The following is a 16,410-nucleotide window of genomic DNA, read 5'->3' as shown; positions in this document are numbered from 1 at the left end:
AAAATCTTATTTTATATCGTGGAGACAATGTGATTGTTGTGATGCAGCTACTGAAGCATGATTAATACCCTGCTCTTCATAATGAAGCCAAAACAAATGTGCATTATTGAGTTTCCTGCCATGTTTCTGCTAGGACAGTGCAAAGTGAAAGGGAAATGCATTATTGACACTTTTCAGGTTCACTCTGACTACTTTCTGGCAGTGAGTTACATCTGTTTTACGTCACTGTCAGCTTAGAGAAGATGTGCAGATATTCAAAGTAAGGATTTCATGACTGGATCCATCATCTGACTGCTCTGAGACCTTCAGAACTTTGGCTTGTCTTTTATGGAAAAAAGAAAAAATATAATAACAAATTTGGAATGAGGAATATATATGAAAATATATTAGTATGCAATAGTTTCTCCTTTCTGTAGTTATACATTCCAATATTCTGTTTTTCTCCTACACATGCATCCTGGTGATAAAGTTTTATTTATAAATTAGGCAAAGAGATGAACTACAATGCATAATAATGAAATAGGACAATGTGCTTTGAAGTTATTTAAAACTTATAAAATATTTATTTCTGGAAAATTCCATTTAATAATTTTGGAATGCAGTTGGCCAGGGGTAACTAAATCTGTGCAAAGCAAAATCACAGACAAGGGGGTACTGACTATGGCACTTCAAGTATTTGTGACATAACAGTTGTTAGATGAGCGTCTGCTCTTTCATCATTAAGCATCAGGCTTCCTTGTGTGTTAAACAACAGGATTTCTCTGGTGTCCCTGAGGAGTAATCTTCCTGAAACACTTTGGTTCTCCTAACCAGTATTTTAACCCTTTCTTGCAACTGGGTCAGTATAAAGAGGAAAAGACAACTACTGCTCCAAGCTTCTCACTACTTTGCGGCTCCTGTGTCAACAGCCCTGAGACGAGGGCTGTCCTTTCTAATCATGAGAGTGTGTGTTCCCCCAACTGTCCTGCACTTTCCCTTCTGTTCTGTCCAAGAGCTACAGGGCAAATGCATCAGCAAGCCCACTGGTCTTGGGCTGAACTGCCCTCCTACCCCAGTGAATTTTTTTTTCCCTCTTCTCGGCTGCTGTTTTACTTCTAATGAGAGGCAGAGCACAGGAAGAAAGAACACTTTTTTTTCTCTTTTTCATTTAGTTTATTAGTACATTTTAGGTATACAACACAGTTACATTCATCATTAGGATCTTGTACTTTTACATGATGCATCTTGGTTCTTATTTTTTCCCCATTCCCCTGCCCTCCCTTTACCCCCTCCACCCTTCCCTGTTTACAAAGACTTTGTTTCCATGTTTTTCCTTTTCTCATATTTTTTATTTTCCTTTCTTTCCTTTTCCCATTCCCTCCCACTTTCCCTATTCCTTTAAACATTTTCTTCCTATGTCACAATATTCATTATACATTTTGATTCTTATTTACAATTTTAGTTTTTCACACCAGAGAAGGAAGAACACTTTCAAAACATCAACTTTGTTGTTTACAGCTTAACATTTAATTGATTTATCATATTGTACCCATAAAAAAACTTATCAGAACAAGCTATAGAAATTCCAGGACCTCTATACAAAACCATAAAAAGATTTTTTTTGGTGATAGTGATGCTTTATTTTATGGAGATATTTTAGAATTATAGGTGTTACATTTTATATTTCCACCTGTAGATCAAGGCATCTTGGACTTTCGGAGTCATATCAGTGAATTTATCATCATGTGGTAATAAAATAAGAGAGAATAAAGCATCAGTTGGTTATTGGGTATGCACGTATCAAAGAAGAGAGAAGCAATGGCAGGGTCAGGGTGTCAAAGCTCCATAGACCATCTAGAAAGTAAAAACAAAAAATAAAAGACACATATGTAAAACTTACAAGGTAAGTCTAATCCAAGGACATGAGCTTCCACAGTTTCTAAAAATGGTTGGCTTTGTCAAAGGTGGATTGTCTTTAAATGAATACTCTATATTACTTTGTCCTCCTGCTTTTTCATTCAGCTGATTATACAGCCCAAGTTGCCACCTGACTGTTTCACTCAGCACTGCTTTTACTTTAATATATGCCCTTTTTAATACATTTGATAATTATCCTTGAATTGCATACTCCTGATATTATTTCAGTTACATCTTCATTTAAAATTGTCTTCTATTTGGTGTTTTCTTCTTTTATTATTTTGGTTTAAATAGCCTATTATTAAATAAATATCTAAATAAGGAATCTCAAACTACTTTGTTCCTAGAATTCTTTATTCTTAAAAATTATTGAGGATTCCAAAGGGTTTTGTATTTTTTATGGTATTACATCCATCAATAGTTACCATAATAGAAATTAAAAATTAAGATCTTTGTAAACTATATTAATTTATTTGAGATTATAATAAATTTGTTACACACTAATATATGTAATATATTTAGTGATATATTTTTATCAAAGATAGCAATTATTTTATGAGAAATTTGGTGAGAAGAATGGCATTATTTCTATTTTTTAAAATCTCTTTAATGTTGGCCTTAAAAGACAGGTTTTCCTATACCTTTTTGCATTCAGTTGATTGTAATATGTCTGTCTTTGATGAATATGAAGAAATTTTGGACTCAAAATATGTGATTATACAAAAGAAGAACAATCTAATAGCCTTGTTAGTTGACTGTGGGTATTTTTTAGTGCTCTAGCAAAACTTGACAAGTAATAGTTTCTTAAAATTTAGTTGCAACATGGAATCTAATACTTTGTCCATCAACTTTTTATACTTATCTGTACTAAAATTTGTTGGACCATGTTGCACTTTGAATAGATCAATTGCCCATATATGATCATGGTAGTATTATATATCATCACTTAAAATATTGATGATAGCAGCACAAGTCATAATAGCTAAATCTTGGAAGCAGCTTATATGTCTATCAACAGACGAATGCCTAAAGAAAATGCAGCATTTACGCACAATGGAGTACTACCCTGTCAAAAAGAAGGACAGACTTGAGTCACTTGTAGGAAAATGGATGCACCTTAAAACTATCATATTAAGTGAAAAAAATTAGGCACACAAGCTTAAATACTGCATGGTTTCTCTTATATAAGAAATCAAAGAATAAATAAAGAGCAAAATAAAAGATAGGTCATACAAGGTAGGGAAGTAGATCTTCCTCAAATGAGAAGGGGATCAAGAGATGGAGGAAGGGAGAGGGAGCTGAGAGAAAAGAATTAAAAAGGGAATTAAGATGTGTTATGTACATGTACCAACTCCCTACAAAGAATGTAAATGTTACTGCAAACATGTATTAGTAAAACAACAACAACAAATATTGATTCTCTAATGCAACTCTAAATGTTGACATATTTAATTCTGTAATACCAAAATTTACATCCAATAACATCTCACTGCCCATTTCATCAGCAAGGTCTTTAAGTTTTGGGACACTCTCAAGCTCTCACTGTGGATTCAAGTACAGTTAACTCCCACATTAATTCTGTATCCATGGATTCAACCGACCAAGACCAAAAGCATACAGAAAAACAATTGCATCTCTAAAGAACAGGTATAGACATTTTCTTTTCATTTCCCAAGCAATATAATAACAATTACAAGATATTATAATCAGTTAGAAAAAATTTAAAGTATATGGGAAGATGTACACAGCAAATACTATATTGCTTTATATAAGGGACTTGATTGTTTTGAGACTGTGGATTCTGGTAACTTGGAGAGACCTGGGGATGAATCCTACATGGATTCTGGGAGATTCTGTTCCTTAAAATTCTAATTTTTATTTAAAAGTTCAAGTCTTACCTTTGACAACAAATAATGTCAGTTATTTTTCCTGAATTGACAAGCTCACTTTGCTAATTTTTGAGAAAATGTCTGCAAAAATGTAAATCTGGTTAACTATAGTTTACTGTTAGTTGTTCTAGCACATACAAATGGTGTTCCATGGAAAATATGATAATTTCAGCTCTTAACTCCTATTACACAGGTGATTTTCTTAAGACAACTGCTCTGCCTCCCTGCATAGAAGAAAAGCCCTGGGGACAACTACCAGTTCATGACACATGATAGAAGACCTGTACTCCTACAGGAGGAGCTTATGTCACAGTAGGACCTCTTACTATTTTATCATGAGCATTCCTAGGCAACACTTGTCCTTATGTTGTGTGTGCAGCAGTGGTGAATACAATGACCATGCATTTGTGCAAAAACTCAAGCAGTGATACCCCAGCCTGAGGTCCATCATTGCTGCAAATACCAATGCAATGAGAAAGCAAAAAGCAGTTTTGTACCATAATAAAAATAGTTCTGACTCTATCAAGACCCTGAAAGGGACTCTGGGGACCTGCAGCATTCTCACAACACAATTTGAGCACTACTAATTTATTTTCTCTACCTAGTGTATAGAATGTTCTACCTACATAGTTAAAATCAACCAACTCATACAATGGTGCTATTTTTTTGTGAAGATTAAGTTATTGAGAACTTAGAAAATCATCACCATGTGTTAGGAAAGATATTAAAAATCAGATGAACAACGCCCACTGGAAAGCAGCTCAGGTGCATGGGCTGAGCAGTCCCAGGCCATCTAGAGCTCAGCTCCCTCTGGCTCGCCATGCCCACCAGTGAGCAGCTCAGGCACATGGGTGCCTGAACCCCCCCCCCCTTGCCTCCTGACTGTGCCACTAACTGGTTCCACACTATAGAGGCACAGGGGGGCATAAAGGCCAGTGTCCTGAGCTGGGGAAGTGAACAACAGATAGAGGGCCTCTCTCAGGCTCCTTGATGAAAACTGAAGCCCACTGGAAAAGTGAAGAGAATCTCTGCAAGAAAGGCACACCAGGCCACCTTACTTGATAAGTTGGAGGGATCATCACCTCCCATCAGAACCTGGACTATCTTCAGGGGAAGGGCAGCTGGAACCTGTAGTAGAGCCTTGCAGAGTTCAACCCTGTAGGAGGACAGGGAGCTCAACTTGGACTTGCAGCCAGAAATCATTCCACAGGTCTTCAACTGGCTTGCTGAGATTCATTGTTTTATATCTGCACACTGTTGCCCACATTGTCTATTGTGACAGCAGAGACATACCCTGAAGGAGGCCCTTCATTTTTATGTTTTATTTGTTAGTTTCAAAATTATTATTAATATTTTTTTCTTGCTCTTATTTTTAATTTCAATTTTTTTCTGCTCTTTTCAAACTTTTCTTTTTCTTTTTTTTTCTCTTTTATTTCTCTCTCTGTCACTTGTTCCCTTACTGTCTCACATTGTTGTTCATCTCCCTTTGTGTTCCTGTTCTGGCCCTAATTTGTATTTCTTCCTTATTTCTCTTTTCTTCTCTTTTTCCTTCTCTTGCCTGTGTCCTCTGACCACTGCTAACCTTCCCATATATTTCTGCCTACCTATCCTTTCCTCCCCAACTACTTCTAACTCCCCATCCCAAATGGTAAAGTTGCTACATTGAAGTTTAGTCACTATAAACATATGTTGAGTTGGTCCTCGATTTTGATTTAATTCACAGAGTTAAAGGTGATAGATTAATAGCTGCCACAAGTTATCATTTTCTAAGATGTACTTGATGGTATAGTGTTGCTGATTGTATAATTTGGTCTAACATGTTGTGATTGATCTAATCAGTTGTCCTTCCTGGTACAATGAAAATGAGACAGTCTCAGAGCCATTAGAGACTTAAAACCTAAAGACCAGCTATTTCTGGAAGACACAGCTAAGAAGCAATCATTCCATAAGGGTTCTAAATACAAGCAGCAAAGATACTTACAATAAGCAATTTCAAAGTATCAACCTAGGAATTAAACCAAGGACAGTACCAAAAACAAAAATGAGGAGACATTTAAGCAAGGCACAAACTCAGACTTCCACTGCACAAAAGGCAAATTCTGGGGGACCAGGTGGAAAAGCCTGATAATCAACCACCTGGACACACTGAACTGATAGCACAGGAAGTAACAAAACAGATGAAGGAGGCTCTAGAGAAATTCAGAGCAGAAATATTCTCCCAGGTAACTACAGAGGTGGTGAGCAGAGTGAAAGACAAGATTAGAGGCTCTAGAACAGAAACAGAAAAAAAAAAAAAAGATGAGCTCAGAAACATGCTAGAAGCCATGAATGACCAGCATAAGAAAGAAATGGAAAGCATGATCACCCAGCATAAGAAAGAAATGGAATCTATGAATCAGATTCAAACAGATATCCAGGAGATTAAAAACTCTATTGAAAATACCCACATCAGATTAAGGGAATCTGAAGATAGAATATCAGATATAGAAGATAGGATTGCCATTAATGACCATGAACACAGAGATTTCTTCAAAATAGTAAGAAACCATGAGAAATCAATCCAGCAGCTGCTAGATGATGCAAAGAAGAATAACATAAGACAGATAGGAGTCCAAGAAAAAATAGGAGAAAGTAAAATTGACATTAAAAAAAACTGTTCACAGAAGTAGTAGTAGTAAACTTCACAGGCAGAGGTAGAGAATTGGACATACAGATAAGTGAGGCATATAGATCTCCAACTAGCCACAATCAGAAAAAAATCTACACCTAGACATATAATAGTCAAGATACCAGAAACCCAACAGAAGAACAAAATCGTAGAAGCAGTTAGAGAAAAGAAAAATATCACATACAAAGGAAAGCCCATCAGAATCACAGTACGCTTCTCAACACAAACCCTCAAGTTAAGGAGAGCCTGGACTGTAGTATTTCAAGCCCTAAAAAAAGAACTTCCAAACTAGACTGATGTATCCTGCAAAATTATCTTCCAAATCAATGGGGAAATTATGTACTTCCAATACAAGGAACACCTGAGAAATTTCAGGAACACCAAACCAGCACTCTAAACAATTCTAAACAATATCCTAGAAGGAGACAATGAAGGTCACAACTCCATGAGGCCCAACAGAGGGAAGCCACCAGGCAAGGAAAGAAACTAAAGAGAAAGGGGGAAAAATAAGGAAAAAAAAAGAGCCAATAACAATAAAACATCATGACAAGGATGAGTCACTATATATCAATTATAACCATCAATGTTAATGGGCTCAATTCACCAATCAAAAGAAATAGACTGGCAGAATGGTTTAAGGAGCAAAATCCAACAATATGTGGTATATAAGAAACACATCTAACTCAAAAAAAAATTCATAGACTGAAAGTAAAAGGAAGAAAAACAGTTTTCCACACCACAGGAACCCAGAAAAAAGCAGGGGTAGCAATCTTATTTGCAGACAAAGTAGATTTTCAACTAAAACCAATTATGAGAGACAAAGATCATCACTACATCCTTGTGAAGGGAACAATCCAAAAGGAAGAGATGACAATCACAAATATATATGCACCAAATACGAATGCCCCCAACTATACAAAACAAATATTAATGGACATGAAAAATCAAATAAGCACTAATACAGTTGTAGTGGGGGATCTCAATACCCCACTATCACAAATAGACAGATCATCTAGACAAAAAATTAACACTGAAATTCTAGAAATGAACCAAGTTATTGAACAAATGGACTTAATAGATGGTTACAGAGTGTTCCACCCCACAAAATCAGAATACACATTCTTTTCAGCTGCACACTGGTCATTCTCCAATATAGACCACATGCTAGCTCGCAGGACATGTCTAATTCAGTGTAAAAAAATTGAAATTACCCCTTGTATATTATCAGACCATAGTGCAATAAAATTGGAGATCATTAACATGAGAAACTGAAAAACCCCCACAAACGCTGGGAAATTGAATAACATCCTCCTGAACAAACAATGGGTCACAGAGGAAATTAAAGAAGAAATTAGACAATTTCTACAAGTAAATGATGATGTCAGTACAACATACAGGAATCTATGGGACACAATGGAAGCAGTTCTATACGGGAAATTCATAGCAGTGTATGCCCATATTAGGAAAACAGAGAGAACTCAGATAAATAATCGAATGCAGAACCTCAAACTCCTAGAAAAAGAAGAGAATAACAAACCCAAAGCCTGCACAAGAAGGAAATTATAAAGATCAGAGCAGAAATCAATGCAATGGAGACTAAGAGAATGATACAGAAAATTAATGAATCAAAGAGTTGGTTTTTTAAAAGAATAAATAAAATCCATAAACCTTTAGCCAACCTTATCAAAAAAGGAAAGAAAAGACTCAAATCCACGTAATTAAGAATGAAAAAGGGGAAGTCACAACAGACACAGAAGAAATCCACAGGATCATCAGTACCTACTTCATGAAACTGTACTCTAATAAAATGGAAAACACAGAAGAAATGGACAGATTCCTGGATACATATGAATTGACAAAGTTAAATGAAGATATAGAAATTCTAAACACCTCAATTACAATGAGTGAAATTGAAAATGTAATAAAAAAACTTACCAACAAAGAAAACCTCAGATCCTGATGGCTTCACTGCTGAATTCTACAAGACATTTAAAGAAGAACTAATGCCATTACTCTTTAAACTCATCGAGGAAATTGAAAGAGAAGCAAGGCTTCCAAACTCATTCTCGGAAGGAAGTGTGACTTTGATTTCAAAACCAGGGAAAGACCCAAACCAAAAAGAGAACTACAGGCCAATCTCCCTAATGAACATAGATGCAAAAATTCTCAACAAGATACTGGCAAACAGAATACAGAGGGTCATCAAGAAGATCATACACCCTGACCAAGTCAGATTTATCCCAGGAATGCAAGGATGGTTCAACATTCGTAAATCAATAAATGTAATACATTATATTAACAGAGTCAAGGACAACAGCCATATGATCATCTCAATAGATGTAGAAAAGGCATTTGACAAAATCCAACGCCCATTCATGATAAAAATGCTACGGAAAATTGGAATAGAAGGTCTTTATCTCAATCTGATTAAGGCTATCTATGAAAAACCAACAGCCAACATCATACTAAATGGTCAAAAACTGAAAACTTTCACACTAAAATCAGGAGCAAGACAAGGATGCCCACTATCACCACTCCTGTTCAATATTGTTCTGGAAACATTAGCCATAGGAATTAGAAAAGAGAAAGAAATAAAAGGAATAAAGATAGGAAAGAAAGAAGTGAAACTGTCATTATTGGCTGATGATATGATACTTTACATAGAAGACCCAAAAAGCTCTACCAAAAGACTTCTCAACTTAATTGACAGATTCAGTAGAGTAGCTGGATACAAGGCCAACACTCAAAAAAAAATAGCCTTCTTATACACAAATACCAGACGCATTGAGAAAGAAAGTAGGGAGACAATTCCTTTTACAATAGCATCCAAAAAAAAAGAAATATCTAGGAATCAACCTAACAGAGGAAGCAAAAGATCTCTACACTGAAAACTACAGCACCCTGAAAAAGGAAATTGAAGAGGATATAAGAAAATGGAAAGACATCCCTTGTTCCTGGGTAGGAAGAATCAATATAGTGAAAATGGCCATACTTCAAAACTGCTATATAGATTTAATGCAATGCTGATTGAAATTCCAACAATATACTTCACAGAGCTAGAGAAAACAATCCAAAAATTCATTTGGAACCAGAAGAGACTTAGAATAGCAAAAGCAATTCTGGGCAACAGAAACATGGCTGGGGGTATCACAATCCCCAACTTGAAGCTATACTACAAATCTACTGGGATAAAAACAGCATGGTACTGGCAAAGAAACAAACTGGAGGATCAGTGGAATAGATTAGAAGATGCAGAAACAACTTCAGACATACTCAGCCACCTCATCTTTGACAAAGGAGCCAACCACCCTCATTGTTGGAAATGGTGTTGGAAAAACTGGATTTCAACCTCTCAGAGATTAAAACTAGGCCCATATCAATCACCATGCAGTAAACTAAGATCAAAGTGGATTAAAAAATCTAAATTTTTTTTTCTTTTAGTACTAGGGATCGAACTCATGACCTTGTGCTTACAAGGCAGGTGCCGGAACCATTGAGGTAAATCCCCAGCCCTTAATGATCTAAATATTAAAACAGAAACACTAAACTTGCTGGAAGATAATTTAGGTAGAACTCTTCAAGACAGTAGCATAGTAAAGAACAATGACCTCAGTAGCAGGGGAACTAGCACAAAGAATCAACAACTGGGATCTCATCTTATTAAAAAGCTTCTGCACTGCAAGAGAAACCACCAACAGAGCTAAGAGACAACTTACAATGTGGGAAAAAAATTTTAGCAGCTGTACCTCAGACCAAGGACTACTACCTAGAAAATATAAAGAACTGAAAAAAACCTACCTCCCAAATTTAAAGACCCAATTCAAAAATGGGCATCTGAAATGAACAGACATTTCTCAGACAAAGAAGTAAAAGCAGCAAATAAACATAGGAAAAAATGTTCAACATCACTTGTCATTTGAGAGATGCAGATGAAAACAACACTGAGATTCCACCACACCCCAGAAAAGAATGGCTGCTATCAAGAAGTCAACCAATAACAAATGTCGGTGGGGGTATGGGGAGAAATGAACCCTTCTCCACTGCTGGTGGGAGTGTAGACTGGTGCATCCACTGTGAAAATCAGTATGCAGAGACCTCAAAGAACTAGGACTACAGGTCCCATTTGATCCAGCTATTCCCCTGCTGGGGATCTTCCCAAAAGAATTAAAAGAATCATACCACAGTGATATATGTGCACCCATGTTCATAGCAGCACAGTTTGTAATAGCTAAAACTTGGAAACAACCCAAGTGCCCATCAACTGGAAATTGGATAAAGAAAATGTGAGTATTTTTTTTTTATAAAATGGAGTACTACTCAGCCATAAAGAACGAGAAACTAGAGACATTTATAGGTAAATGGATGCATCTTGAGGCCATGCTCTTAAGTGAAATTAAGAGGACACACATGTGTAAATACCGAATAGTTTTTCTAGTGTGAGAAACTGAAAGTATAAATGAGGACTAAATTAATTAAAATGAATAATTGATAATTTGAAATTTGAAGAAAAAGTCCAAAGGGGTAGGGGAGGTGGGAGGGGTAGGGAAAAGGCAAGAAGGGAAAGGAAAAATTATGAGAAAAGAAAAAAATGGAAACAAAGTCTTTGTAAATAGGGAAGGGTGGAGGGGGTGAAGGGCGCACAGGGAATGGGGATAAATAAGAACCAAGATTCATCATGTACAGGTACAAGCACCCAATGATAAATGTAAATGTATTGTATGCCTAAAATGTACCAATAAAAGCATTTAAGCAAAAAAAATCCGATGAGCAATCTTTAATTATCTTTGTAACAAGTAGAATAATATATACAATTCATAATCAATACATGCATAGACTGGGCTCTGTGACTTAACAATGAGAATACCATATAATGCAAAAAACATTGCCAGGCTGCACATTATAACAGAAAAATTATGACTATGACAAGATAAGTCCTCCACCTTAAAATTGTCTACTATTGTGCTATCACTATAGTCAAGGTAAATATTTTGTAATTACTCTTTGATGTCCAGGTTTGCAGATAATATTTTCAAAATGTTTGTGTCATCAGTCTTCCCATTATTGAAATAATTTTTCCTTTAAAATACTGAAGATGATGCATGAGTTACAATTGCATCTATAGTTTTAATTAAATCTCTTAAGAATCAAAGAATTCAAGCTGATGTCCTTTTTACTACGTGGCCTTATCTAGTATATGAGTGTCACAGATTGCATGGACAACTCATTCTCTTTATCTCCTCTGGGACAACATGTATTTAGGATGTACTTGGTATTCCGGAGCTTGGGAATCCTTTAATTGAATTCAATTTCTTTAAAAGCTATTGACCTTTTAATTTTACTTGTTAAATTTTATCCCTTAACAATTTTGTCATTTCACATTTTCCCAGAAAATTACCCTTTTCACCTAGGTATAATGTAAACAGGTTAAAACATTCTTAAAAATTGTCTACCTGTTCTTTCCCCTTTCATTTTGTAGTATACATTCTTGAATCTACCTTTTAATTGGTCAGGCTTTCCGTGGCTTTTTTGCTGTTTTCAAAATCTCAGAAGCAGTTTTAGGTTTTGGTAATATTTTTTATGATGTGATTATTTTTGTATATGATGTGATTATTGGTTTCTTTTTTTCTTAAATTCTTTTATTGGTACATTTTAGGTACACAATACATTTACATTTATCATTCGGTGCTTGTATTTGTAAATGATGTATCTTGGTTCATATATTTTCCCCATTTCCTGCCCTCCCTTCACCGCTTCACTCTTCCCTATTTACAAAGACTTTGTTTCCATTTTTCTCTTTTCTCATAATTTTTCCTTTCCCTTCTTTCCTTTCCCCTACCCCTTTGGACCTTTTCTTCATATTTCAAATTATCAATTATTCATTTTAATCATTTTAATCCTTATGGAGTACTACTCAGCCATAAAGAACAAGAAACTAGAGCCATTTACAGCTAAATGGATGCATATTGAGGCCATACTCTTGAGTGAAATAAATAGGAAACACGTGTAAACACCCAATAGTTTCTCTAGTGTGAGAAACTGAAAGTTTAAATAAGTATTATTGGTTTCTTTGTTCCTTTTAAAAAATTTATTTTATGATACACAATTTTACAAAAATGTATATTTTCCCATCATAAACCCTTGGTATTTAAGACTCCTTGTCTCCCAAGTGGGAAGCATGAATTTTTCTTCAGCAGTTGCTTTATGTATCCTTAGTGTTCTTGATTCATTTTGTCTTAGAGTTATTTAGTTGTAAGCATCTTACAAGGTACCTTTTTGACCAAAATGTCATGTATATTAAAATTTTACACACATGACCCCCCCCCACACACACACAGACATTAAGGCCATGGAGATAACACATATTTTAAAAGCTTGACCATTTTAGTCTTTCCTTCATGCTTTTAATCCACTTGAAATTTTTCTCTATATGCTTTTATATAGGAATCATTTTGTTTCTTCCCCTATGGACACAAAGTTGTCTCAGCACCATCTATTTAAGTGGCTGTGCTATCTTCACTGCATGAATATGAAATGCCATCATATGTGAAGTGTATGTGACATTTAAAGCATTTAATTTGACTATCCATGCACAAATACCACATGCCACTAATTATTGTAATTTTAAAATAAGTTTTGATATGTGTTAGAACATCTATGTTATGGCTTATATCTATCTAGATGTCCCCCAAAGTCCCATGTGCTCATAGGTGGGGCTTTTGGGAGGTGGCTAGATTATGGGTATGTGACATCAGATTAGTCCACTGATTGGTTTAGTGTAGTTGTGGATGACAGAATTACTGAGGAGGCAAGACCCACCCTGGATGTGGGTGGCACCAATCATTAGCCTTATAACATGGATGGACTATAAAGGAAAGAAGGAAGGCAGGTGTGCTGCTTCCTGCTTACCTTGCCATGGACTGTTTCTCCTCTTTGATGCCCCTTTGTCATGCTGTCCTGCCTTGGAGCCAGCACTCCAAGGACTGAAACCTCTACAAACTGTGAGGCAAAACAAACCTTTCCTCTTTTAACTTCAGTTGTCGAGAATTTTGCCCCAGCAATGAGAAAGTAAGACAAAATATAAATGAAAATATACTCTTATTAAGTATATCTTTAATATTCTTGGTCTTAATGCTTCCACTTTAAAAATTTAGAATTAATTTATATTCCATCCACAAAAAAATAGGGTTTTTCATTAAGGGTGTAATTTGAGGGATATTAATATATTTAAAATACTTAATATTCCAATCTCTGAACTGTGATATCTTCTCACTTAGTTAATCTCTTTTACTATTTTCCAATAAGGCACCAGCCTTATTGGCCTGTGAGGCCCTCACTCCCAGAAAGCAGAACATTCAAGCCCCCTTCAATCCAAGCATTTTTTAACATCGTTTGCTCTTCACAGTCAGCCACTGTTAAGTTGTGGGGAAAAGGCATTCTCCATGGCTGTGTTCTGCAGCACATGCAGCAGCTTCTGACTCTCAGGATAGTATTCTGGGGAGGCCTGCCAGCCAAAGGCCATGTGTCTCTGAAGCATTAGCCATTTATTACTCCAGAACAGGTCAGTTTGGAAGGGAACAAAGAAGTTCTGGTGATCACAGTCTGACTCACAGCATTTCAGTAGCATCACCCTGATTTTGCCCTAACTGTTGCTCCCTGTCCTTTGGAGCTCCATCCCACACACTGTTCTCTCTGAGAGATGCCCCTATGTGTGGATGATTTAAAGTTGGAGGAACAATTTAACACAGTTGCCCTGAGCTGCAAATCCCAGATTAGTGGCCATAACACTACCTCCTCTGCAACTGATGGCCAGTTGAGACATTGCTCAAACCCTTCAAACTATTGGCATGAAAGATAAACTTATGAAGAACAGCTTTGAATGAAGGGATTATTGATTGCTGCCACAATACACAGCACATTCAGGAACTATTGGGGAGATGGTTGGCAGTAAAAAAAAATGAGTTTCATGTTTACAGCAAAGCATAAAAGGCTATTTTGCATACTAAGCTCTAATTGGACTTATTGACGTTTTGTACAAAACCAGAAAAGCAAGTTGACTAATATGGGATTGCCATATTTGTCAACACTTTTTCCCCAATGTGACTCATTGCCATGAGAAGTATATTTTTTAATGCCATCTGGTGATGAGCATTTGGCAACATTTTCCTGAATATTCAACAAGGCCACTGTGAAGGAAAGGCAGTGTTCTTGGCTTCCTGTAGCAGTGCTGAAGTGGGTCACCAGGTATTTACAAGTCACATCTTTCCTCCTTCTTCTTGTCACAGGCAGGATGGCTCTTGAAAAGGGAATCTGCTCCTCAGGTAAATTTGTTAGTTCAAGAATGATGTACAAAGCTTTGTCTACATGGCACAGTGCTTTGCAGTGGCTGGGATTTACTGATTTAGCTCAACTTTTGCATTTGTGGAGTATTTTACAATGACAAAAATCTGATAGTTCAAAAAAAATCTGTTCAAAGACAACTTATTCTTTGAACAGATGACTCTATCATTATTTTATTCACTCCTATTTAGAACAAAAGCTATGTTTAGAGCAAGGAAAGAATCATCCCATTGCTTAGAGAAGATGGCAGAAGGGTAGCAGATGACAAAGAAAGAGTACACTATAAACTCATTTTTCCTTCATATAAGAGGAAATGCACATTTCCTTTGAATGTTGTAAACAATAAGGAATATTTCCCTAATCCATCTATAGACTTTGCAAAGACAGATATATTTAAATGGGTCAGGGCCTCAGGTCACAATTCTGTACTTTGAAAAAACAAAACCTCTTGAAATCAACCAGATCACACTGCAGAGCAAAAAATAAAATTTCCTGGCTAAGCTGACATTTACAGAAGATTTCCCTCATGGCTGCAACAGAAATTCACTGAGCCCTGATGCCAAAATCCAAAGCTAGAGCCTTGGGCATTAGCATTTTTCTGCTCTTAAATTCTCCTCTTCTAAAAATATCATTTTGTTTTTACCCATTTGTAACTTCAAAAGGAAATCTAGAAATAATAATTGAAAATAATAATAATGGCTGAGACTTAATGGGAATTTTATATATGTGTTGGAGGATCAAATAGGGCAATTCATGTGATGGTCTTAAATATAGCATCTAGCATACAATGAATAAACATTAGTTCCTACTGTGCTACTTAGTCCTTGTTAAAAAACACTTGACTTTGTTAAAAATGAACTTGCCCTGGTATTTAGGGAATAATGAAGTCTCTCTACCTGTCACATTCTATTGCATTCATTTTCTCTACTCAAAATGATCTGCACTGCAGATTGGGATATGACATTCTTGTATTTGCATCAAGTTTTTACGTGCCAAGCTCTCTCTTAATTTCCTATTCCCTGAATCTGATCCATTCTGGCTCCTCTTCCATCTGCTCTCTCACTGTCACTTTGATCCAGTGATTCTTCCTCATGCTGCTTCATTTCTGAGCTTTACTGGGTCCACAGAGTTCACACCTCTCCTGGTCCAGCCTCCTTACCCATGTTTCACAGGTTCCCAGGTCATAAGAGTGAGTGACATGGTCGCTTTTGCTTTTTCATGTGGGTTGCAGCCCAACAAAAAGCCAGGTCTATGATCAAAATCCTTGAGTCATGTTGAGTTTCATGTTTCAGAGACTTTCTTTTTGTTATAGTTATATACTTCACAAGTATTTTCGAATTAGCAGTCTTTCAGTTGACTGCATTATATTTCACAGAATACTTTTGGAAAGGAACCTCTTACACTTTCTGCTTTAAGCACTACTCATGACTTCATTTGTTTATTCAGCCAGCCATCATGCAAGTCACAGGTCTGAATCACAGTGAGGTGCACAATTGATTTTTTAGAATAAAATGACACAGGGCAATGATCTTAAAGCAAAGGACTCAGAGTGTTGTTCAATCATACAGTAGTTGGCTACCATAAGTGAGGCTCTGGATTTGTTTTGGGTTTTTTTCTTTT

General features: G+C 36.2%; 1 long non-coding RNA gene across 1 annotated transcript in view; it reads right to left on the bottom strand.

Annotated features, from left to right (window-relative positions):
* Positions 1–1,609: 1,609 nt before the first annotated feature.
* The window catches only part of LOC110346770 (uncharacterized), a 50,266-nt gene continuing 35,465 nt past the window's right edge, over positions 1,610–16,410 (bottom strand). Inside the window, exon 4 of the long non-coding RNA XR_015449130.1 lies at positions 1,610–1,833. This is a non-coding gene — a long non-coding RNA (uncharacterized LOC110346770). The remainder of the gene's footprint in view (positions 1,834–16,410) is intronic.

The sequence above is a fragment of the Heterocephalus glaber genome, unplaced genomic scaffold (assembly GCF_053883595.1).
Source record: "Heterocephalus glaber isolate CG9 unplaced genomic scaffold, H.glaber_assembly_v1.0 deba00000621, whole genome shotgun sequence".
Taxonomy (NCBI): domain Eukaryota; kingdom Metazoa; phylum Chordata; class Mammalia; order Rodentia; family Bathyergidae; genus Heterocephalus; species Heterocephalus glaber.
The sequence above is the reverse complement of the archived record's forward strand: the minus strand, read 5'-3'. Positions and strand labels throughout refer to the sequence as shown.